At 43.9% G+C, this 26,221-nt stretch overlaps 1 protein-coding gene across 1 annotated transcript in view; it reads left to right on the forward strand.

The window, feature by feature from the left end:
* Nucleotides 1–368: 368 nt before the first annotated feature.
* WIPF1 (WAS/WASL interacting protein family member 1) overlaps nucleotides 369–26,221 on the forward strand; it is a 49,755-nt gene continuing 23,902 nt past the window's right edge. Inside the window, 2 exon segments of the mRNA XM_049830419.1 lie at nucleotides 369–10,257; nucleotides 13,650–13,763. The gene's annotated coding sequence lies outside the window, so the exon portion shown is untranslated.

Consider the following 26,221-nt stretch of genomic DNA (forward strand, 5'->3'; position numbering starts at 1 on the left):
GAGGCAACACCAACCAGTATATCATTATTCCTGTCTGCAAATTGTGTTTTCAAATCACCCCAGACTAATACTATTTTGAGAGAAAGATATTCCTTAAACATACAACTTTTCCAGTCAATAGTTCTGGTGACATCTTGGAACCTGAAACTCTCAAATGGCAGCAGATAGCCCCAAAACTTTGTTTTAATACTAGGCAGCAACAAACCACAAGGAAATAATTCTCCATTTGACTTTCCTACTGTATTTTCAAATACAAGTTCAGCATTTGATCTGGATAGGTTGTTTAGGGAGGGACAGAAAACTTGTTTCATGGCACAACTTTAAATAGATTATTCTTAATTGAAGCGACTAGTGTCCCTTGGGTGTAAATGAACAACTTGTGTTCTTGTCTTGTTTAGTTTTAGTTTCAAATAAGATGATACTTTTCAAAGTGAAGCATCTTACTCTGAAGAGTTGCTGCATACTTATACTTTGTTGTGGTTTAACCCCAGCTGGCAATAAAGTACCACGCAGCCACTTGCTCACTCCCCCCACCCAGTGGGATGGGGGAGAGAGTTGGGGGGGGGGGGGGGGAAGTAAAAATTGTGGGTTGAGATAAAGACAGTCCAATAGGACAGAAAGAAAGAAAATAATGATAATAATAATAATAAAATAATTAGAATATACAAAACAAGTGATGTACAATGCAATTGCTTACCACTTGCTGACCAATGCCCACTCAGTTCCAGAGCTACTAGTGATCTACTACCCCCCCACCCCCCAAGGCCAACTCCCCCCAGTTTATGTACTGGGCATGATGTCATATGGTATGGGATATCCCTTTGGCCAGTTTGGCTCAGCTGTCCTGGCTGTGTCCCCCCCCCCCCCCCCAGCTTCTTGTGCCCCTCCAGCCTTCTTGCTGGCCGGGCATAAGAAGCTGAAAAATCCTTGACTTGGTCTAAACATTACTTAGCAACAACTGAAAACATCAGTGTGTTATCAACATTATTCTCATACCAAATCCAAAACATAACACTATACTAGCTACTAGAGAGAGAATTAACTCTGTCCCAGCCGAAACCAGGAGAACTTACTTGTCCCCTTAAGTGGAACCAGAGCAATATTTATTTCCTCATTTATTGGTTATCCTCTTCCTAGCAGCTCCCTGCAGGATCGGTGTCTCCAAGTTTTATTGTAGCTCTTTCTTTTTTTCATTTGTGCATCCTTAAAAAAGTGTGCATGCTGACTGGAGTCAAGAGAAAGACAAATTAACTTGCGCTGCTATAGGGAACTAGAAAATGAAGTGTTCCATAACTGACAAACAGCTTGAGATGACTGGACAAGTTTCCTCTTTATTCATTTAAAATGCGCCAGTTGTTTAGCAAAACATCCCTGATAATGTGAGTGAGTTGCAGGGTAAAACCCAGTTGGATGTCATCGTATGTGGTACTTAAATGAGAACACTGAGGGATTTTGTGCTTCCAAGGGGAAGAACTGTCATTGTTGTCTTCTGGTTTTTTTTGTTACTTTAAAAGTTCCCCAAGAAAGTTTCCTCTTAGGAGGAATAATGGAGTTTATAGTTGTTTACAGTAAGAGTGGTATATGACTGCTCTTTTTTGCTTAGACAGAAGGCTTTTATTCTTCTCACAAATATGTTGGTTCACTGTCCACTCACTAATCAGCAAGACTGATGAGGCATTAAAGAAACCATGGTAATGATACCACATGGTATATAATACCACAGCATTTACAGCTTCCAGGGCCTTTGCTCCAGGCCATCTGCTGTGAGGTATGGACAGAAGCAAGTGAAAATAAAATTGAAAAACCCTGCAAGAAGGGAAAGTAAAAAAAAAACAACCAACGAAAAAAAAGTGTATTTTCACCTTCTTCTCTTTATATAGACATAAGGAAGTTTCCCACTGCCATTTCTCAGCTAGGCATGACTTTATGCCCTAGGAAGTAAGAACAGAGACACGCACACAAATAAATCACTCTGGACTAGCAAAAGGGCTGGTAGGTGCAACCCTGTGTCCAGTCCTGCCCTTGGTGTAAGGTTGCTGTGGGGGATCGGTGCTGAGAGGAGACCAGTGGAGCTGGATTGCTCCAGGCAAGGTCAGGACAGTATTTCCTGGGGCTTTCCTCTGGGCCTGTTTTCCATGAGGCTTCTGGAGGTGCTCCCTCTGTTCTCTGGTGGACACTGCTGGTTATTTTTGGAAATCACCATCCTGAAGGTAGGATCACTCTTTCTTTTGCTCTAAAGGCCCAGTGCCTCTGACGTAGTTCTTTTAAAGTTTTGGAGGGTCACTGTGATGTGACTGTACCAGGGAGGAAGAAACCCAAGGTATCTGCAGACATGTTTGATGGAATAAACCTCAGTTCTCTCCGGTGAAATGCTCACAAATTGCAGCGTCACTTCTCTGTATTTAACTCTGGCACCTTCGGGTCCTGGTTTCTTCATTTCTCAGTGGAGCGCATGACCCCTGGTATCGCTGTTGTTTTCTGTAACATACATCAGTGCGGGATCGTGGACCCTGTCACTAAGAAATCTTGTCTGGTATAATGGCAAGTATAAAATAAGGGATTTTCTAAATAGTTGTTAAGGATATAATTATGGAAATAGCCTCATGGACAACCAAAGGTCTTCAAAGCTGAAATTCCTAAGAGCGACGTTAAGGTGGTGGCTTTGGCATTAGAAGTTGAGAGAACAGCCCTTGTCCCATTTAGCAGCAAAAATGCCCAAAGTTAAATATGCCACAAAGTTTACTTAAATCCAAACTATTAACATCATGAAACCTCAAGTAGGTATAAACAGCCTGTATCACAGCTGGTGTAGCCGAGCCCCCGCTGGCTGCACGTAGCGACAGGGAGGCGGGTGAAGAAACACCTTTAGACTCCCGCAGCATGTGGGGATGCTTCGAGGCATTGCCGATGAGAGCTGGGGAGCATCGGCTCGCAATTCATCCTCCATGAGGGACCATGCCGGGATGTGCTGGCTCTGCTGGGACGTGGCCCACAGACCAACTGGAAGCATTGGGCTCTACCGAAATGCCCATGACTAATCTCACCTCCCCCAAGGGGCCCATGCTGTAGTTTCCCCCTTACTCTGGAGCAGCTGTGATTTTTCAGGCCAAGCAGGAGGGTTTTAGGAGGCCCCTGCTGCTTTCCTCTGTGCTGTTCTCCTAGGTCACTGCCGCGGCGCAGCCTCGCAGGGGAGCCAGCCAGCTTTGCTGAATAGTCTAGAAATTGGACTGTAAGGTATTTCTGCTCTGTTAGCAGCAACTTTTCAGACAGCCGTGCTTCAAGATACACAAAGCCAGGGTTTTCTGTTGTGCATAGGTAATACCCTCAGAGCAATAAGCCGTATATACAGCTATAAATTGAATTATTCTGTTCTCTACTGAGTACCTGGCCTTTTGCTATTGGGAGAGGAAGGAAGAAATAAAACACATGCAGAGTGGGATATAGACAGGTGATTACAAGTTCAGTTATATTCTTGTGTGGAACTTTTGCTAATGAGGGAGACCTGGTGGTACCAAGCTGTTCCAAGCCAGAATATCATCCTACTGCCTCCGCTCTCACTCTCAGCCTGCACGTTTGGGGGCTTATCCTGATTGCCAGTTCCCAAGCATGTCATGGGAACTTGCATAGCCAAGTCACTAGAAGTCCAGTTTCTTTCATTTGTTTAGCTGTGGGGGCAACAGCGTGTCCGCATACCCTTTTGAGGTAGCGGTGTTGCTTTATGTCCTGTGAGTGCAGTCTCCTGATAACTGACTCAGTTGCAGCAGTTGATGAAACCAGGTTTTGATGATTAGCAATATAGGGCATTTTGTTTCTAGATCAGCAGTTTATCTCTAAGCCAGGTGAGCTGTGATTAAACATTGCTTTCTATCAGGTTTAGCGTAGTCTAAGTGCAATGAGTTGGTAATCCCAGCTCTGCAAGACAAAAGTTCCTGCTCAAAATGGCATTGAATGACTTCCACACTGAAAGCCATCATGAAATAGTCAGATTGTGAACAAGGATTGAAACTGTTCCCTGATGGTTAACACGTGATCCTTTCAGACCAGGGCCAATACTGGGTATAGTGGTGTGAGCAGTCTCGCTTGGATGTGTCCCATGTAGCTACATGTGAGTGAGATGTAGGATCTCCCAACAAGGCTGAATTTTTCACTGCCTAAGGAAACAGAGACTTTTAGTCTCCCAGGCTGTTTATCTGGGTGCTTTTCACGGACCCTGCAATTCCCTGTTACTTTTTTAACTACTGCTGTCCTAATTCATAGTAATTGCATAGAATTAAATGACAATGTGGCATGCAGTGGGTATACATATTCAAATACTGAGCCTCCCTTTCTGCTGTTTATTCTTGGGAGAATGTTGTTTTCAATAAATATTAATGAAAGAAAAACACATGATCTGATCTTGCTCACCTTACTCAGGCATAGTTCCAAGCAGTACGGGATTGCTGGCAGTTGTACCAAAGCAAGGAATAAAAGATTTTATCCATTATACAGCAGAGAATCTGCTTCTATTTTATAATCACCCAGCAAGTATGCACAGACTCCGATCTGTGGCTATATTTGGCATCCAGATATTCCTGATGTGGAATATACCACCCATGGGAAGAATGCAAGAAATGGACTAAAGTTCCCACTGATTGGGACTCCCTTTTTTTTTTTAAAGGGAAAATAAAAGGACATGAGCTTTGGATAGGATGTCCCTACTATAAAATGGTGCACAGCTCTTTTGTCTCCAGTGAAATCATGCCAATATGTACTCCTGTATTATCCTGCTTGTAGCTAGCTCCCTTTCTATTTTCTACCTAATCACAAGTTTCCAGTCCTTCCAGTATGAAAATTCAGAATTTAAAGGGGAAATAAACTAAGCAGAAGTAACAGCTTGAAACTATATGGCCTGTGTCAGATGAAGAAATTGCTCTTACCAATGAATGTTGTTTTTGTGGCTTTAAAATGTGTGGATGTTGTGGTAGGTCATGATTTCTAAGGTGTAGATTTGTTTAGCTTTGTTCGTATATACATATATGTGTATATAAATGTAGACAAGTGCTGATGGGTAGTTTGAATATAAAGTTTTATTCAGATTTAAGTGTGATCTTTTAAAAACAGTTGGTGTTTTCTGGTGAAATAACCAAGTATACAAAAATTCTTCATCAACTTATTCATGCCTGAAACCTTAAGACTCATGCTAATAGCTAAAGACAAATTGCTCAATAATAAATATCTTTTAATATTGCCATCATAGCAATGCTCATGTATTGAAAAATGTACTTGAAGACTAGAGGTGCCATTGGCAAAGTATAACGAACACTGGTCTAGAAAAACAGCTAGGCAGTTTTTACTGGGCAAAAAGTATTGAAAAACTCTTTGGAAAGATAGCATACACTGTTTCTTATGTTGGTGGACCTATTGAGTAATCCCATATTCTTTGATCAGGTCAAAGAGAAACTGTGTCTCAAGTTGTTGTATAAAAAAAGCTACAAACTAAGAACCCGGGTTTTATGTGAAATTAAGTATTGTAAGAAAAGACCAGCACGGTTCCTTTTAATGAAACTTCCTTTTTTGCTTCCTGAGAACATATTAAGGTTATTAGAAATATCTATAATGATGTGAAGAGACTTCCACAAAGATAGAGTTCTCCTTTTAGAAATATATCTTATGATATATATCATAATACACATGCAGTGCAGAACTTTTCTTCAGGAGTTTGTTAATATCTATATTATTGGGGCAGGGAGGACAAGTAACTTTCTGAGAGCAAGGTTTGTCAGTTCAGCAGTTTTCACTCAAGAAATACGTAGGCGTTTCTAGACATATTACATTTTCTTAGTAATGGCTTTTATCTAGGTGGCTGTCCTCTGAAAGGGTAACCTGTGGATAAAAACAAGGGTGATAACTAAAAATGTAATGTCTCATACACACGTAGCTGTGTAAAGGGTTTTGTCCCAGAGTTTGTTGGTTTGGGTTTTTTTCTCCTGGTTTCAGATAGGACTGGAGCAGTGTGAAAACTCTTCATCTTCAACACACATGTGACTACAGAGGAGGAATTTGCCAGAAGATTTTTGACCATCAGATATTGTTCACATCCTAGATGTAGGACAAGATAGATTCTCTGTTTTATCTGGTATGATTCTCCCACCTCCAAGGAACGTGTTAATATTTCATCATTCTGAAGAAACATAGTGGGCAACATTAAATATTTACATCTCTCTACGAAGTCACACAGATGCCACCAGGATACCTAGCTCTACATCACACATGCTCTAATTCACCCCAAACACCCACTGTTTACTAATCTTCAGCCCCCGTCTGTGCCGATAATGAGCAAGAGGAAATGGAAACAGCAGGGATTATATGCTACTGAGAAGTCCCAGTTTCCATGCCTGGTTGTAATTCTTTCAACAAACTCTTGCCGACTGTGCTCCTGCTTTGAAGTTTGAACACCTCTGTATTAGTGCCTGGCTCTGGTGATTTGACAAACAGATTTGGGGGTGGGGGGGAGAGGTTGTAGTTGCGTATTAGCAGCTCCACACGATGGCTTACTCTTGCACTCGCATGTGTTGTTCCTGCTCGAGGTCAGGAGTACAGATTATTTTGCCCAATCACTGAGATCTTAATTGCTCGTATTTGCTGGTGACAGGTACCAGATAGAAAACAGTCCCCACCATACCCACTATTCTGTGTGTGTGCGTATACTCTTAGCCATATTGGTGAAGGGGTTGAGTTTCCATATAATGAATAAATACGGCCCATTTTTATAAGGCAAGTCTTATGTGTGGGTTTTGAATGCTGGGATTCAGCATGCTCCGTTAGCCTGGATCACCATGTCCAGTATACTCAAAGGTGTGGGTGTAGGGTAGGGCACGTTTCTAATCTAAACCAAAAAAACTCAGAGCCCTTGATTGTCTTTTTATCCCCATAGCACAAGACAGCAAATTATTGTGTAAATAGCTTTGCAGCTGTGTCTATTAACATCCCTGTGTAGCTTATCTGTCAGGCCACTGTGCAACTTGTTATTGCTGCTGGGGTGGTCCTTTATCCATAAATCAAATGCTGTTTGATCTCGTGGCAAGCGAGGGGAAGTCAACTGACAGTCTTAAAAACAACTTGTGCCATCTGCAGGGTTACTAGCACATGCCTTCATTTGGTACCCAGGTGTACATAAGGAAGAGCTTCAGGTATGCTTTCCCCTCAGAAGAAGACAAAGAGATGGCTTTGTCTTCTGTATATACAAGGTGAGATACATCGTTAGTTACAAGCAGTTGGCTTATCACATAAGATTACTGCCAAAAATCCTGTTGAGGCTTTGGTCCTCTGGAAGGTGCCAGTCAACAGACTCCTCATCTGTGACAAGGATGGAGAAAGAAGTGGTTTGTTTACAGAGGACAGAATTTATCAGGCTTCAGATGTTTCCCTTCATGTCTTAATGCTCCGTGGTCAGAGCTGACAGATCCTCTGGCGTCCGTGGTGGCTCAGCAAACCTCGCTGCGTGGGAGCTCTGTGGACACGGCAAGTCCCCCTGGTGTCACGCAGCTGCCTTTGCTGTCCCCGCGGTGCCTTCTCCGTCGCCCCGCTGACGGGCATGCCGAGGTGCCGCTGCACTCTGAACTTGGCTGAAGCAACGCCCTGGGAGGCCGTTTTCCTTGGGCATAGCTTAAAAGCATCTGGGAGACTGCTGCGAGTTACCTGCTGGGCGAACAAATTCCTCCCGTCTTGAACAACCCCGGGTATCCGAGGGGATATAAAGCGCATTTCCCCCACCAGCGACTCCCAGCACCGCTCCGGCACGGCCCAGTATGCGCAGCCAGATCCTCGCACGGCGGTTGACACATTAAAAGTGGCTTTGTAAACGTAGCCCCTTCTTAAAATGGAGAGAAATAACCCATCTCTTGTGAGGGATTCGGGCTGCCTGAAAGCCGCTGGGCGAGCAGCTGGGGGAGGACAAAGAGGCAGTGTGCTGAGAGCAAACATGGCCGCTTCCTGAACTCTTCAACTTCCCCTCGGCGCCTCTGAAGCTCGGTGTCCGGCGTATCGTGCCTCTGCACGCTTACCGAGGGGAAAACGCTTAAGCCGCATGCATCTCGCGGTGCTCTCAAGTGTCTTCCAGTGTAAATAATACCCTGGCCATTTGGCCCAGAACTTTAAATGGGGGCAGAGCAGGTGCATCTGCGGACATGTGTTTGCACACGAACTCCTGCTACAGCCGCAGGAGCTCAGGCGTGCGTGCACAAGTAGGCGTGTGTGCGCCCAGAAAGAGTCTGATGCAAAGGCATCCATTTTGTGGACTAGTCTTTTTTTCAGTCATGCATGTATTTCCTTTTGTGTGGGTATCCTCTGCGTGTTTACACATAAAATGCTTACATCTCTTCTTAGATGGGTGTGATTTGTTCAATACTCAGCTGCTGCTCTGTGAAATCCTGTTGTTTGTCGCCGCCTCTTTGCCAAAGGTCACTATTTCCACATCTCTGTGGGTAGGAGGCATCCTCAAAACCATTGCCACTCGATTTCCAGCGGGATCAGTCAGATTACTTTAACCCACCGATAAAAATTGTTGGAGCTAATTTGGCTCGTTTGATAGCAGTAAACTGGTGAGCAGTGGTATGAAGCCCTGAGGCAGCAGATGGGGAGGTAATCCCTGGCTGGTGGTCACCGGGAGGCTGCTCACAACACTGATGTCTTCATCTGGCACAGCTTAATTTAAAAGATGACATTTTTAGTGGAAACCTCTTAATTTACGTACAAATTACATAGAAGGCATCAACCAATGGGCAAACAAGAAGCTCCCATTGGTTTGCTCTGGGCCTCTCACCGTAAACTGTGGTTTTGCGCTACAGCCTGGGTAACAACAGAGCCAGCTTCATGCTAGCAGCTGTCCCCTGCTGCCTGAGAGCGAGAAAAAGAAAAAAAAACTAATCAACTTTTGAATACTAGATCAGTTCCTTGATACGGTCCATGGCACAGGCTGTGGAACCACTGTGCCAACGCACCTGAGACAGCCGTGGGAGAAATGAATGGCAGTGGGAGGACAGCCATAAATGAGCGTTGCTGCTGAAAGCTTTGCATCGCAAATGTGCAGCACCACTGTCTGTTTGTTCACTCTTCCTGCCTTCAGGTTCTTCATGCCCACACTTAGGTGCAGCTAAATCCAACCAGTGCCCCAGCCCAGATGTTTGCAGTCAGTCTCCAGGGGAACCCCTCTGGCTGAGTGACCCATCCACCTTCACCCAGGCCTTGCCAGGTCGATCAGTGCCCCAGGCATTGGCTGTTATTTCAGCTCTCGCTAAATAAAGGGACATTTAATTGATCTCCGCCCCCTTCCTTAGCCTAATTGAAGGGTGTTTAATGTGCTGCACAAGGAGCGTCTTCCAGCAGAGCAGAATCTCCTTGCTGACCTTGGTAAGACCGTTCTGCCTCTCCCCTGGCATGGTAGTCTTCAGGCTATCTCCAGGCTGTGTCAGCATTTCTGGTGTTGGTACCATTTAAGATAAGATTGCCTTTCTAAAATTCACATGTCTTTAAAAAAAACTTCTGCTAAAGCACCACCTATTGACTAATCCTGTAAACATACTCTTCTAATCCAGGATTTTACTGTCCTTCCTTTTGTGACATTACGTTCGGGCCTGTTTGTCCCATCCCTAGATGATGATACGTGGATGCACACTGCTACAACTGAGAAGAGAACCTCTACTCTTCTGAAGTCGTGTACTATTTTTCACAGGACTCAAACTCCTGTGAAAGCTGTTTGCCACATTCACATGAAAAATATTTCTGAAAATTGCTGATAACTGCATCTATTCAAATACATCAATTCATTACCACTCTGAAAATGTGATAAACAAATATCCTTGAACTGAAATTCCCACGCCTGCAGCATAATTGCATTCTCCACTATTGCATTCGTTTCCCCTTTAAAAGAAGAGGGGGGAGCACTGAGCATACTGTAACAGAATCACATTTAGCATTTGGTATTAATACAAAGAAATAGTACAAAAAGGTCCATTGAATCATGGGGTGACTCAGAAGGCAATAGAGGAGGGTTCTTTGGCTATGCAGAAATGTCAGTGGTTCAACATGAGAGCAGAAAGCTCTTAAACGTGCTGTAAGGGACAGTTAGTTTCTTCATCTGGTTTTTAAAAGTAAGCGAAGCGAGTGTAGCAAGGTGCGGTGAGGAAGTGTTGGTGTCACATGCCACTCTACAGGAAACAAGACTGAAGCTGCTGGGGAAGTTCAGAGCCGGGTGACCTCCATCGGATTCAAATAGCGCAGGTTAGTTCTCTTAAAATGTCTCTGTAGCTGTCCTACAGGGGTTCTGCATACCTATTTTCACAGATTTCTAGGTGGGGGTGGAAAAGAAGTGGTCCGTATGGCACTTGTGTTAGCAGGTAGTGAGCGACGTGGGCTTTCAGAGCAGGACCGTACAGGGCAAAAATAGGAGGCTCATCTGTGAGTTCGCTTGGTTTGTGAGAAGCTTGGAGCCTGCCTTGCTGTACAACAGCAGTGTGGACCTGAGTCGCGTTAGAAGTGTAAATGAAATCTTCTCCGTCTTGTTAAGACTTTCATATAATGAGCAAAAGGTCTGGATTTTTAATAGAAGTGTTCAGTGTTAATAAATACCAGAAAGTGGTATTCCAAGCACAGGTTAAAGCTATTGACTATAGTGAGAACTTTACTTTGTTTGTTTTGGCTGTACCAAGTACGTAGCTGTTCTGTTTGATTTTACTGGTGTAGTCTCTTGTTACAATTTTCTCTCATTCCTGGTGATTTCTGTTGAGGAATTCCATCCCAGCTTTTCTGTGCTGGAGAGTTTTGGCTTGGGAACGTACCGTATCAGGAATGAAATGGCCCTGGTTTGGTGCTGAAGAACTTGGGAGCTCTCAGAGGGAGGCTGTTCAATGGGACGTACATTTTGTATTCCTGTGCAAAAATACATTCACTACTTTTAAATATTACTAGGCAATTGTGATTAATTAAAAACATTGAATGCAAAGTTGGAGTGAAAGTTACAAAGAAAATAATGATAAAATGTAGAATATAGTAGTAGTTCTGCACAGAATCTGAACTAAAACTAAATCCCAGCGTGGGGCGCACGTGGTGCTGGGAGAGCGTGGGGGGAAGAGGAGGTGACGGCTCTGCAGCCTGCTCGGGTAGCGGCGGCTGAAGGCAAAGGTGCTTGCTCTGTGCAGAGACTCCCTTGCTCGCTAGGCAAGGTCACAGCTCGTGAGGCGGAGGGTGCTGCACCAATGGCGTGCCAGACATTAAAATCAGAGGTTTGAGCGTCAGGCAAATATTCCTGAAACTGTCCATACTTCTTCTCAAATCTTTTTTTAAAAATATTTCTCTGATTCTGTAGAAAAACAGTCTGAGTTGCACTGCTCTTTACCCTCTTCATACCACCTGGTGCCTTCATCCTGATCTCAGCGTAAAAACATCTACATAAAATGACCGCAGCGGCTCAGGAAGGACCAGCCTGCACGAGTGGGGGAGTCCTCACCTCCTGCTGCCCGGGAGGTGGATGCCGGGTCTGGCTCTGCTGCAGGGTGCTGAGGGTCTCAGCAATTTGGGAATAGCAGGGCCCTGTTTCTGAGCAGTTAACAGCTCTGTGGCTCTCACACTCTGCAGCCTTGCAGAGCTTGCTCTCGCGTTTTGAGCTTTGGAGTTTTACATGCAGAAGTCTCTGGCCCTAGCTGGGCTCCTCTGCTTCTGTAAAGCCGGCAAGTTTTGCAAAGAGAGCCAAAGTCCTGCCCAAAATCAGCCTTTCTGCTTTATTAGGGTTTATAGCCTTCACCAGAGCACTGTGAAACTGTTTAACTAAGAACGTGATTTAAAAGCAATTTAGTAAAATCCCGCTGCAGACATTTTCAATTCAGCCTAATCCTGCCTTATAGCAGCTCATCTCAAATAGATCAGGAGTTGTTTTAAGCTAAATATAATGGCTCGTAAATAATATATTTGAGCCTCCACGCAGTGGTTTGTGCCACGTATCTGAAATTGAATTAAAAAATAAACTGACACACTTTCCTAAATAAATAAAGCCTAACGCTTTTACTCTGCTACCAGGAGTGAGCACAGGCAACCAGGACTGAAAGAGGAGGGAAAGAGCGGGAGAGCGGGTAGGAGGGCGGGAATTTCTGAATGGGCCCATTCGACCAGCTTGCGTTATGAAAACCAGGGAAAGAATGTTTCTTTCCCTAACAAACTAAAAAGGAAATCTGCAAAAAGAGGAAAGGGAATAAAGAGTACAGACTAAACAAAAGGAAATAAATATGGATTGGAATGAAAGAGAAGGAAACCAAAAAAAGAAAATAGTAAAAAATGGAACCAGATGGGGACAAATTCTGTGCTCAGGAAAAAACCCTCCTCTTTTACTGAACTTCAGAAGGAAGGGAGACTGTGTGTACGTGTTTGCACATATTCATAGCATCTATGGAAGAAAAATTAATTTTTCTGTATGATTTTTTTTTAATTATTTATTTTGGTTTCTTTCCCTTGGGCAGTCTTTGTATAAAATTTTCTAAGTTTGAGAGCGCTTCAAAGTTAGATGAAAGCAACTTTTAAGTATCCTTAATTCTGCAAACAAACAGAATAAACCACTCAGAATGCCACTTTAATCGCTGGCCAGTTTGGTCCCCAAAACCTACTCAGCTGCATTGCTCTGTTGACTTTGTGTCCACTGTGCACTTGGATTCATAGCACAGGGTTGTCCAACTCTCTGCAAGGGAAAAAATAGGAGTTAAGATGTGCAACACCAACTAATGCAAACCTGAAGTGCATGGGGCCAGCTTCAGAGAGTTTATAGGAGGATCCCCTTGTGGGTTTCATTTCACCACATAGTGTATGCAAAGGTTTCATACCAGGGAGGGATTGGAATCTCGAGACTTTGATCTCTAAATAGAAGTAAATCCTTAAAATGCTGAATGGTTACTGTTCTTATATTTTATTTCAAATTGACTGGATTGTTCAAGACATTTTGTTGTTTTAATATTAAATACATCAAGTGGACAAGGGTATCTTTTGCTGGGACATTATTTGCAGCACATCTCTGTCATGTCTTGCTGGCCATTCCCTTCCCCTTCCCTCCCCCCCCCCCCCCCACTTGAATGCAAGTTCTGCAAATCATTTCTGTAATTAGCTGTTAAAACCATCTAGAGGTTGAAGGAGGTTGGTTTTACTTTTGTTTAGTTGATTTGTTTCAACTTTTGCATGCACTTTTCGGTAGCCTAAACTATACAAACCTCCTTACTACAAAGCTGGTCGGTGAACCATGGCTCTTTTAAGAGGAGCAACTGTAGCAGTGGCTAACTCTGTTCAGTCTTACTGCCACATCCATCCACACAGGTTTTTAGGTTTTTCTGCTTTCATTTCATCATTTATATTGGCTTTTACTATGCTATGCTGAAGTTGGGCGAATTATCTTAAATTTGTTTGAGAACAAATATTTCCCTTTTGCGTCAGGGACTGATATGGAGAGCACAGTCAGTGTGTTTTCCTGTTCTGATTCCTCTTTAGAGGGAGGCAGGCTTCTCTTTACACGCTGCCAGTTTCTCGTGCAGAATTTCTGCTTACGCAAGGAAATGCATAATAGATACGTACCCAGGCTCTGTGGTCCGCAACATTTCGGTTTTGCAATTAATAGTTCTTTTTTTTTATCTTCCTTGCAGGAATGTGCAACCTGGGAAATGTTATTGCAATCTAATTAACTTCAGCAAGTGTATTCTGGACTGAACTTGCCAGGCCTCCTTTTCTGTGCAAGCATCTCTCCTGCTGGTGACGAGGTACAGAGCCCATGGGGTTTGCACTGGGAGAGGGATGGGAGTGGGGAAGAGTTCTGTGTGAGCAGCAGCACAGGGAAATGCGTCTCTGGTGTGTGTCATCCCTGGCCTGTAACAGTTAGAAGGCATAGAGCCATCTCATGTCTTGATTTGCAATGTGACAATATAGGAGTTATTCTTCTCCAGGGCAGGATTAATGGCAATGCCAGTTTACTGACATGCTTTTATGTGGCACACCTTTCCTAATGTCAGATTTAGGTGCCTTAGGTTACATTTCCGCCAAATCCACAAGCTTTTAACACATGCAGTATTTTGGGTTTTTTTACATTCCAGTAGGACAGGGCTAACACTAGAGGGATTTAAGACTTCACAAGTAAGTCAGGAGACCTAAGATAGGATTTGACCAGGCACTGCGAATTCATAGTTGTCCTGACTCAAAGCAAATGATGTTGCACTTGAAAACTGCATGGTGAAGGCTGCAATGTTCAGAGTTTGGTGCTAATGAACAGAAACAGTATTAAAAGGTCCACTGAGACACATAGTGAATCAGAAAGAAAGAAATAACAGCGAGTTTACTTTTTAATTTTCTTTTCATTGCAGCAGAGGCTCAAGCAGAAAGCATGTGCTTCAGATAGGCTGCAACATGCTGACCTAGAGCTGGTGCAGTCCAGCAGATCAAATATTATTTCATGTCTCAAATGCGCCGTGTTGTAAGCCCTGAGTATGGCTTCTTTGTGAGTAGTGGGCCAGGTATGATGCCGGGAGGGTGCCAGAGGTGCTTGGGATTTTGGTTCTCTGTAGACATAAGCAATTCTGGGCTTCTTCTTGGTAAGGTCTATTGCTGGTTCAAGTGGGTTGATGCTTTGGTGTATTTTCAGCAGTGTGCTTGCTTTGGAAACCACAGTCTGGAGAAATCTGGGTGCCAAACACACCTGTTTGGACACTGCGGGTTAGAAAGGATGGCCTGTTTGAAGGAGGGAGACATGCATATAGGGAAAATATGAGTATTTTTAAATTGGCATTTATATTTTATTTCAAATTAGTAAATTGGATGCTCAAAAGAACATACAATGCAATACTGAGACAAAGATGGTGAATTGTGTCACTGTCACTGATTTCAAATATGATACGGGATTATGGAACATCCTGGGAACAGCAGTAATGATGAGAGGCAGAAGAAACACAGCCCATGAAGGAAGACTGGAGAAAATACGATTGCTTAGCCTAAAGAAGAGAAGATCAAACAGGCATGTAAACAGTTTTCAAATAGCCTTGAAAAGGAAAGGAATAAATTATTCTGCACATCATTTATACATAGAATGAGAAATAAGCAAATAAGGTTTAGATTAGGTACTGGGGAAAGCCTCATTAGCTGTAAGGCTAATGAAGTAGATGACTGAGGGATATTGCAGAATTTCCATCACTGGAGATTTTTAGGGAGAGAAGAGATAAATACCTGCCAGGAATGATATAATCGATAGTGACTCAGGGGAAGGGTAGATGCCCTCTTCCAGCCCTGCTGTCTGTTGTTCTGTACTTCAGTCTCCTTGTTGACGGTGACTAAATTTTTCTGGTTATCGATGAAAGCTGAGTAGTTATTTTACAGGCAATAAACACTTCCATATGTATGGTACAGTGTATCCCATACTGCGCTTTTCAGGGAAGGAAGGTGACATGCTGTTTCTAAGTTTCCTGAGGAAATTTTGCTCTTCTAATTTAGGAGTCAATGGATAAAACGAGTGCTTTATACTGTGCACTGTGGGAAAGTATTGGTTGTTATCACTAGCAGCTGGCAATGTAACTACCAGGTCAGCTCCTGGCGTAAGAGGGAGACCTGAAAAGGCAGGCTGTGCTGCTTTCTCAGGTGAAGAGTTGCAGGAAGGCAGAAAACAGCTCATTTTTATCACGGATCTGAAAATGCTGGTACTAATGGCAAACTGCAAATTCCCACTGGCTGTGCAGAACCAGTTTGGTCTGCATTGAACAGTGTTTCCTAATAGCAAGTTCTGATGGATCAGGGCTCGCCTGAAGCAGCGTCTGGCTGCAGAGTTCAGGCTTTGTTCACACTGCAGCCCTGGTGCTGCCGTGCCACTTCTACGCAGAAGTGGAGCTTTTTCTCTGTGTGATGGTGCCTGGACCAGCACCATGTACAACCCAGCCCTCTGCGAGCCAGCACGCTTATAAGAGCCTTGGCAGGTACAGAAGAAAACAGTGATCCTTGCAACAGCACTTGTTTGAGGACTGCCCGTCATCAGGACTGCAGTTTAAGAGAGAAAGTAGACTTCTTGAGAGTAATAATGTCTTATGACCTGATAAAACCAACGCAAAGCTTCCTTTCAGCTGTGGGTTTGATCCAGATACAACAGCTTTCTGAGTTCGGAAGAAGTTTTCTTTTTATCTAGAAGCTTGTGGCCTCAGATTTGAAGTGGTTCTTAGCTCTCCATTTAATTACCAATTCTGGTTTTGAAAGCAGAGATGTTAGGAGCCGTATTTCAGTCTGCCATATGCTAAACTTAGTCTTCAAACTTACTTAAAATAAACCCAATTTGGTTTTGCCCATGCAAGCTAGCCAAACCGTTCAGCCAGTTTGATCAGGGTTTCAGCCGTATTTACAGGATTCAGCAGATGTGATGCTAACTTTAGCTAGGGTTTAACAACTGTGACAACCACTCTTTTTACAAAGAAATTAAAGGGGAGATTGGCTGCCACCCTCCAAAACCTGCTGTTTCAGGGCACCTGCACTGAGCATTCCTGCCTGCAGCGACCAATTTGTTTTCTCCTCTGAGCTTTTGGTAGATTGGTATTAGCAAGGACAAATTTGAGCAGTCCTGTGGAGTAAGAGGACTTGCTGATGAAGGCTCTAAAGAGGAAATACAAGTGTTGAATGATGGTGTGTGGATGCTTCTGGTTTTGTGGGCATTTTTTTCGTGGCAGTGGTATGCCATACATACTTCTTTTTTTTTAATTAAACAGTACCAAACAACTCGTTTTTATGCAAAAAGCTGCATTTGGAATACCACAGCAGCTCAACTAGACCTGCTGTCTTGCATGGAGGCAAATAACCTCCAAAACCAGCGGCTCCCTGGGCTCACAAAGAGCTCCTGCATGGCCTGTGGAGCAGGCTGTCTCAGAGCTACCAGCTAACATGAAGGTGCGGTGCTGGCTGGGAACCGCTTCCAAAAACCTGGCAGGAACCAGGAGCCGCTGCCCGCCCCGGAGCACCTTGTCTCTTCTCAGGCAATGGCTTGCAGCTCCCACTGAGTTCAGGCAAGATGTGGATTTGTCCCTCTTAGCATATTCACCTGCCTGGCACATCCACCTGGGTCTGACCTAGGCAGTCAGCTAGATATGACCTCATGTGTGATGTCACTACGGTCCCCTGAGCCCCCTGGTAAACCTGTGCCCTCCAGGGCAGGCACCCACATGACACGTTGCCTTTGACTACGCTTGCTGCATGGAAACACTTGGTTGTCCAAGATCATGGAAAATGGTTGGAGATATAAATATTTAAAATAAAATGCAGATAGCTGAATGGAATCGCTTGGGTTTAACTAACAATGACTTGGGCAGATGCTCTCTCTTAATGTGTGTGGACTTGACCAGATTCACAAGTAAGTGGGGGGTGCTGCACATTTCCTCGGGGTCCAGCCCGGGCTGCTGCAGTAGGCGAGGTGGCTGCACTGTTTTCCTTCTCAGGAAGGCAACGCAGGACATGCTGCCTCTGCGCAGGCGAAGATTGGCTAGTTTTTGTGCTAAGCCGCGAAAGACTTGGCCCTGCCTATTTTTTTGGCAGAATCCATTAATAATCATTCTTTCCAGCTTCTCTTCTTCGCTCGCTAGCCAAGTACTTGCCATGTGCAGCTGTAAAAAGTTGTTTCCAAAGAGAAATAAATTGGAGCAAAGACTTCTGTAATCAGAGACGTGGAGGAAAGCAGAAGGGCGTTTTCACTTTGTTGTCTTTGGTTGCTTTTGGTTCGATTTGTGCCATGCTTTAAACTAGTCCCCTTTTACAGGACTTTGGGCCCCCTTGCTTGACTGCATCTGTGTCCTCCCAGCCTTAGCTCTTGTAGCACCAACTCACCCCGTGTCCTTCCCGGGAGCAGGGGGTGATCAAGGCAGTCAGGAGTCAGTAAGAGAGACCTGTGCTGGGTCAGCAGCACCATGTCAATACACTAGCAAAGCTATGAAAACATAAGCCTCTAGCAATAGGATTTAGGTACCTAAGTTGGAAAATTTCTGTTTGGATATCGAAGTTAACGATCACAGTTATAGTTTTTCAGGACATTTTTATTGAAAAGCTTTTCTAATTAAAGCCATCAGTTTATCAAAACATTTTTTTTTCCCTGAGATCAAAGGTGAATTTGACACAAAATTTCGATTTCAGAAATCAGAAAATTCTATAATTATCTTTTAAAAGAAATTTAAAATACCTAAAGCAAATGTAGGCTCTGCTGAAATTTGCGCCTCTAAGAACAAAACCGGTTGTTTGGGTTTTTTTAATTCCTGATTAAGATAGAAATCTCTTCATGTCTCAGACTTTGACAGGACATAAAATTAGTTTCCCACTTCTATTCCCCCCCCCCCCCCCCCCAAAAAACCACACATCATTAAATCCTGTAGTATACCAGCATACACGAATTTTGGTGTCTTTCCAGGTGGAACAGGGAATCTAAATTCCTAGGCTGAGTTAGTCTTTCATATAACATTAGAATCGCTTTGAGTTTCAAAGAACTGATGCGAAACAGCACTTGTACCTTGCCATCTATTAGATAATTGCCAAAACAAGTAGAGAAGAGTATTTCATAAATAAAATCTTCAGAAGCTATCTTCACTTATAGGACTTTCAACTGCACAATGAAAACCTTAGATTAGGTATGGACAGCTTAACTGTGTGCCCTTACTGTAGGTGTTTAAATTGGCATCATCTGCTGCAGATGTGTACTGTGTACTCAGATGCATATGTGCAAATTTCATAGTCCCAATATCAATGCTCAGTCTTCAGCTAAAGTGCCAGGTGTAAAATCTAAACCCTCTGTTTCAATGTTCTCTCAGCTATATTTTATAAATATCAAGCCCTGCTGCAAAAATAGATGAAACTCCAAGATTTCTGTAAAAATGGCTTTATAAAGCTATTTTGAGTTGAATTTTTGTTGTAGCTCTACTCCAGTAAATGAAATAAAATGTAATTGCGGTTGGTCAATACTCTGTTCTCCGGTTGGCTTATAACGGTATAAATATGAAGAATTTTAGTATAGCCTGGATTTTACTCTTTGCATTTTGGCAGCTTATTTATGAAATAATTGAAACATCTCTGAGCTGTACCTTTCTTTTCCAAGTGACTTTTGACATTTTTTCTTGCCAAAAGGCAGCGTTGGAAACACTTAACAGAAAAATTCATCCTTGTATTACTCAGGATGTTTTCCAGATTGGACCAAATGGAAATTGTCAGTGATAGGAACAGCGCATGAGCATTGCGGGTGACTTGCACACATGTAAACTCAGATGCTGAAAGCTAAGGTCTCTCCTATTACACCTGGAGAGGTATTCAGTGCACTGTGGGGTAGACTTTTACTGCTTCATAAAGAGCAAAACTAAATCCAAATAGAGGAGGCAGAGTTTCAGGTCTGTCCTTCCACCACTTCAGCTGTGAATGGGAGCCTGAGATAGCAGCCACGAGGGCGTCAGGCTTCTTGCCTGGGGATGTCTCTAAACCCAGCCCACCGGTTCCACCTCCCTCACGTGGTTTCTGTTCAGGAGGATGATCTGCAACTCATCTCCAGGCTGGCAGAGAGAGAGGGTGTCTCCAAGCCCCCTCCTGCCTTTGCTCCTCCACCCCGTCCCTCCGGTTGGTCCCTGGCTTGGAGGTGACCTTCTGCAGGGCGGTAACCAAACCACCAATTTGCTCTGGAGCTGCTCTTCCTAAGCAGCGAGTCTAGAGCAGGAATTCCTCTGCAGGGTTGCTTTACGTATTTCCATTAGGTAGCAGTTCGTTTCGTCCAGTAACGGGTCTTGGAGGCGGGGAAAGTGCTGGTCAGCTCAGAATAAGGCATGTGGTGGATTCAGTGGTTCAGTATCGCGGGAGGAAAAGACAAGTCTTCGTCTTCCCTGCTGGTAGTCTGCTTTAGCCCTAGAGCTTCAACTGGCAGCCCTCATCATTTATCATACAGGTCGCATTACTACTTTTGGACCATATCTTCCTCTGGTAGAAGACTTCGTAGGTCTGGAGTGAGACTAGAGCAGTTGCTATCAGCTGAGGACAGCTGATACATTATTTCACTTTTATGAAAAAATTAGGCTTTTAAAATTAAGCTTTTCTTGCTGTAGTAATAAAGGTGGTGGTTCAACATGATTAATATGGGTATGTTATAAAATCTGTGTTTTTTAAAATAGAGAAAAAGATGGTCTGATTTAGTAGATTTTATACATGATACAAAGAACCAAACAATATAGAGATGATGGCAACCTTCAATCTACTTTACTTAATGGTTATCTGGTCTGTTAGTTTTGAACAAGCCATCTAAAGATAGTTTTTTAGTTGCCTTATTGAACAATTTTTAATAGCAGTAATGTATTGCTTCCTCTGTCTATTTCTCTGAAGTAAGCTGCAGAAGTTTCTTGCTGGATTCCAACCAGGCAAATAATCTGGTGGTGCAGGAACATAACATCTTGGACTTGGTTTTTAATATGTATTAGAACAAGACATCATTTGCCAGTACTGCCAGGATACTAGGTGATCATGTAAATTTGCATGTGAAATAATGTGTTTTCAGTAACAACGTTGCTTTTCTTTGTTGTTTCTCAGTGAATCCATTTCAAACCAAAATATGTACGGTAGGATATTTAAGATTAAGATGAATCTCTTATCCTTAATTCACCTTGGGTTTTATTTTGCTTTTTGTTTTTTATTGCTTTGGATGCAGTTTCTACAGTTTTGTAGACCCTTTTGAAAAGATCATCACCTTTTGGCCACGGTATCCGAGCAGTCTGGGGTGAGCTAAGGTTGGCTCCAACATGAAGAAGGGGTGATTGAAGTCCTTGAGTTTGGGGAGGGGAGGAGTTATTTGCTGAAGCAGACCCTCTGTTTCAGATTACTTTTTGCCTCCTCTTCTCCCTCCCCTTTATTACTTCCATCCTGATTTTAAAATCTCTTCCACAGATTTGTTTTTATATTGCCGAGAACCTTTAAAAATAATTACTGAAACCATAGCAGCCCATCTGAAAGCTTTCTGAGACGCAGTATGAGCTACACAGCAGGCCAAACCTCAGAGGGCAGAGGCCCTCTTCCAAGCGAGCAAGAACGGATGCTGTGAGTTGCTTTGATTGCTTGTGCAAATGGACACTTTATCGTCCAACTCCCTGCATGTGCAGATACGCAGCGTACGTTGCCCAGCTTCACATATGTCAGGGGTTTGGGGCTTTGAAAGTGGTACGCGTTTTTAATTACTGTAAGCTAGTTATTATATAAATCATGTAAAAAAGAGTTCCATTTTGTAGCTATTCTCAGAGGAGGATCTATGATAAAATACCGATCATAGTAAATACCAAAAACTCTGTAGTATGCAGAGTAATGGTATATTTTGTGTATATTCATTTATACCTCAGTAAGGTGAAAATTTTCCATTGCTTTATTTGCAAACTTGCCTTAATTCCTTTGGGAATGTGAATTATAAAAAAGTGATTGTTTTGTAACAGCCTAGCAGAGCCAACAAAGAACTTAACTTTCCCTGATCATGTTACTGAAATAAGCATTTAAATGGCAGATCAAATGTTATTATATAGTTTTTTGCATCGGAGGTCAGAGACAGTTTGCGAACACAGAGGATACAAGTCATATGCAGAATGAGTCCTCGTTTAGTATCTAGTCAGTTTGTAAGGTCTGATGTGAGTTTCTATTCAGTTTGTGGTCTGTGAGCAGGGCCCAGAGGGAAAGTTACAGGGAGTTTTTCAGTAGGTCACGGTACTTTGAGACAGATGGCAGTTTATCTTGCCAGTTGCTCTCCTCACGTTCATGAAGCAAGATGCCCGCAGTGCTGAATACAAGGGATGGCATCTCTGTGCAGACTGTGGCTGTGGTCCTTGCTCCACCAGCCTTCTGCATCCAAAAGATAGTGTTGTGGGAGCCAACACCAACTTTGATTGCTGTCTGTGACACTCCTCAAATTCATTACTTATGTGCAAATATGATTCAGTGCCTCACGAATGATTTGGTTTAATGACTAACCCCGAGCTACAGTGCAAACCCCTGCACAGCAGAGAACGTCAAGGGACTTTGCAGGATGCAGTCTTCTTAATCTTCAAGTCTGATCATCCCAAATAATTCAAACACTTTCAGCAAAGTCATAAGGTACAATGGGTCTCATCCAGCCCCCTCTGAAAACTGGCCTGAGCCTTTCCACGAACTCTGAGAGTAAAATCAGACTCTCCACCTCCACCCCGTTTAGTGGAGGTTTGGAGTCTCGGCACTTTGCAGCCTCAAATCATCCAAAATTAACTTTTGGAATGGAAAATAATTTTTTTTTCTTTTTAATTAAAATCTCTACCAGACCTCATTGCCTCTTTCCCACAAAACTGATTTATGGGGCTTACCGCACTGAACCGAGGCTTTTATTGACAGTAACCTGGCTCTGAGGTGGTATTCGTTTTTCTGAAGTGTCTTTGGCGGAGCAGGCTGCCTTACATTATGAAGATCTGGGGCTGGGTTTTGTTTTGTTTTTCCTACACTCGGGGCAGATCAGTCTTTGATTGTGGCTCTAATGACAGGTATTCATGTTACTCTCTAATTCATGTCGACACCTGGGCTGTAAAAACTAATGCACTCTTGCTTGTGTAGTTGCTCTTTCCCTGCTGACTGCCCAGGCCGCTTAACATTTTGTTTGGGCTTTTGATGTGAAATCTGAACTAATCTCTGTGCACTGTAGTTTTTCAACATTCTTATAGGAATATTGCAATATTTACAAGAGAGAAGGATTGGAAAATGGTGTTTTAAATGAATTCCACATGTCTGGACCTTATACGCCTCAGATTTCCCCTTCAGAGGTAGTTGCTATTTTAATATTATTTTATAGATGCTGGCTTTAGTAGACCAGTCACAGTTCACTGCAGGTTTAGTAAGACTTAGCTGATGGTGATGAAGAAAACACTTTATGTTAAAAAAGCCTATTTGAATGCTGAAGCCAACTGAATTCTAAACCTACACCTACTGAGAAGTAGAATAATCTGACAGTGTGTCAGCGCCTTGATCCTTTTCTGTATGCCTTCATTATAGTAAAATGCTTTTGACTACAGCTTCATGTCATCCTGTTGGTCAGAAGAGAAAGGTGAATGAACACAGTTTCAGCAATGGCATTACGCAGGTCACAACGTTATTAATTTAGTGCCCTGGGCACGGAAAGGATGTGGCGTGGGATGTTCTAGAGCTCCCAGGATGTAACCTGTGGCTCGAAACAGGCTCTTTTCATCCCACCTTCAGGATTTGCAGAGAGAAGTCCCTCTCCTTATAACAGCTGCTGTGAAGAGGACCCATGGCACGCCAGTGGGCAACTGAGGTGAGCAGAAGACCACCAGCAAAATCCCAGGGCTCGCTCACTAAATTTGGTTCCTATGACTTCTTTCCATGCTGGCTGAAAGTTGCAACAGCTCAAGTGTCCAAAAAAAACCATTCATACTAATTCCTGATACTTTTTTGGCCTGTTGTGCTAGAAAACAGTGGAGAGAGGGGAAAAAAAAAAATCTTCCAGAATTCTGTCAATTTGATTCAAATGGCAGAATTGCTTTCATGCTATAGAAAGGAAACAAGTGGTCAGACCCATAGCAGCCTCAAAAAAAACCAATGGAGCAATAGGTGGAAAGGCAAAAGGCGGGGACACTAACATGAACTAAAGTTATTTTCCCGTGGTAACAAGCTGGGGACTCCAAGGCCCAGCCCGTGCCTTTCCACCCCTGGGGTGTGGGAGACATCCCTTCCTGCCCTCCGCCTGCCTCTCTGCGCAGGCTGCCTGCCACCGTCAAGCCACAAATGACCCTGTCCGGTCGGAGAGCTGAGCGGTGCCACGCTGTGAGGATAAGCTGGTGGAAAGGGTCCTGCTCTTCAGGACTTTTTCCAACTTATTGCAATGCTTTTTTTCTGATTCAGGACCCAGTGAGCTAGAGGCAATGCTCAGAAATCCTTTATTTCTGAACTAGCCTGGTCACCCTACTAACAGCTCCTAGAGCTTAAGATGGCTAAAGTTTTGGGGAGAACGCTGTGCAGCAAAGCGCATGCTGCTGAACAAGCCACATGACACTGAGTGATCACCTCAGCAGTAATGAGACACTGGAAAAAGCAGCCCCATCGGAGAGAAGATCTTGGTCTATGTGTTAGGAACAGTAGTTTGTGAACACAAAACGTTCACAAGGAGGAACAGGCGAGGGAATACAATGAAGAGAGACATCAGGTCCTTGTTGCCCCACGTATGTTGTCCCTATGTGGAGAGGTTGTCCCTACAGCCTCTCCAGAGCACCATTACAAGGGTCCCTTTCTTTAGGGCTGCACGCTGAGGTCGCCTCCGGCCCGGGTGAATCCCTCATTGGCCGCGTTGGGCAGCATGCCTAGGATAACACAGCCTGGTGCGTTGTTTCAAACACTTGGGTTGACTAAAGGCTGTCTTGGATGGTACATGATTGAATATTGCAGGCAGCTGCGCTCTGGACGGTGGAAGTAAGAGCTCAGGCACAATCAGCTCGGTCCTTAACCATCACTTCTGCCTGGGAGAGAGGGTGAAGCTGTTTGCTGTAGGGCTTTTCTTTGTGGAGGGGCTGGGGGAAGGGCTTTTCATTTTTTGGCAGGGAGGCAGGAGTAAGGAGGGAGCTGTAGGAGGTTGCGATGTCTCAAGCTGTGTCCTCCTGTCCCGAGGGCTGGGATACAGCCCAGTAACTCTAGATTTCTCTGCTGCATTTGGCCCCGACCTCCTACTGAGGAATGACACATAGGTACTTGTTTTAAAACACGACCGAGGCTCCCTCCCGTGGTGCCTGGTGCAGGGGCTTTGCTCCAGGCGTCATCTGCATGGCCGAGGTCCCGCTCCTCAGGGCAGGGTCGCTCTGGCGGGTGGTGTGAGCCAGTTCTCAGAGTCTGAGCGAACAGGACTATTTCTGTACATCTCTGGAAGCACTGGCTGAAAGAAATTATAGGAGCACGGGTTGGATGGAAGTAATTTCTGTTTTCAGTGAGTCAGAGAGATACTTTCTGCTATAGTGTATTTGCTCTCACATTATCAGCTTTTCTCGAGTCAACATCCAAACACTTAAACTGACCAAAAGCTTTGCTGCTTCTTTCAAATAGTGACTCTACTGGTGACTGGGAGCAGTCCTCCAAAGCTACCTATTGCCTATGATCCTCTGCATATCTTGAAAAATATGTTACTGAAAAGAAAAAAGCTTTTTAAAATACTTGGATTAAAACAACATTCTGACACCACAGCGGCCTATTTCTTAGCTGTAATTTTCCATGGATGCAGTGCCGCTGGATTTTCGCCATATAACTCCTGCTTGCCTTTGACAGATGAGGTTTGCTGGATGCAACTTGTCATGGACCCCACAGTTGTGTGCTGGCTCAGTGGTCTGATAGTCCACTTGTCACTGACACTCCCCAGTAACCTGCTTTGTTACAGTTTTCCTGTGATGGTAAGAGGTAGATCAAAAGTGTTTAGGGGGTTTTAAGGCTCTGGGGAATTGCCCGGTGTGAGCTGCAGCCAGTGCTGCCTGCAAAGTCACTGCACTTGGCTGGGTGCTCGGGGATGAGGGAGGTGAGCATGAAGGGTGGAGGAAGATGGAGATGCCATAGGGTTGGCAGGGCGCGGGTGCCTGGGATAACACGTACAGAGACGTGAAAGCACCTCACGACATCCTCTTTTTTTTTTCTAACTAGTCTTGTGCTTTGTTTGCTGTTGTGGTTATTTATCTTACTTTTCCTCACTACCCCCCTAGCACCTGCGCCTCTCACATAGCTCAGTTGCACTGTTGTAAGCAGTAAAAGATTAGAACTCTGCAATTTATTGAATGTCTAAAACAAAACAAAACAAAAAATATATCATCTCTCTGCAGCCTAAGTAGGGCTGAAAAAATGCTCACTGTGATACTGGCCTGACACGTGTTTCTTCCCCAGGAATGCCCAGTGCACTCCTGCCAGAGACCTCCAGGCTCTTGCTTTCCTCTTCTCTCCTTTTTGGCCCCTGACCGTAGCAGAATGGCGTTGCATCCCCCAAGTCGGTCACTGCCAAGTTTGTAAAGACACAGTTCCCCGTGGCAGATCTTCCTGTTCCTGTCAGCTCCTGTGTGTCATTCAGGTTGGGCTAAGTCCTATTTTGGGGCCACACAGACCTCATCCACTTTACGCATGTGCCCATGAATGAAGCCTACCATCCATCACCCCCCCCCGAGGGCCATTTGTGGAAAGAGAAAGGAAGGTCTGACTTGGGGTCCGG

Source organism: Accipiter gentilis, chromosome 1 (genome assembly GCF_929443795.1).
Source record: "Accipiter gentilis chromosome 1, bAccGen1.1, whole genome shotgun sequence".
NCBI classification, from domain to species: domain Eukaryota; kingdom Metazoa; phylum Chordata; class Aves; order Accipitriformes; family Accipitridae; genus Astur; species Astur gentilis.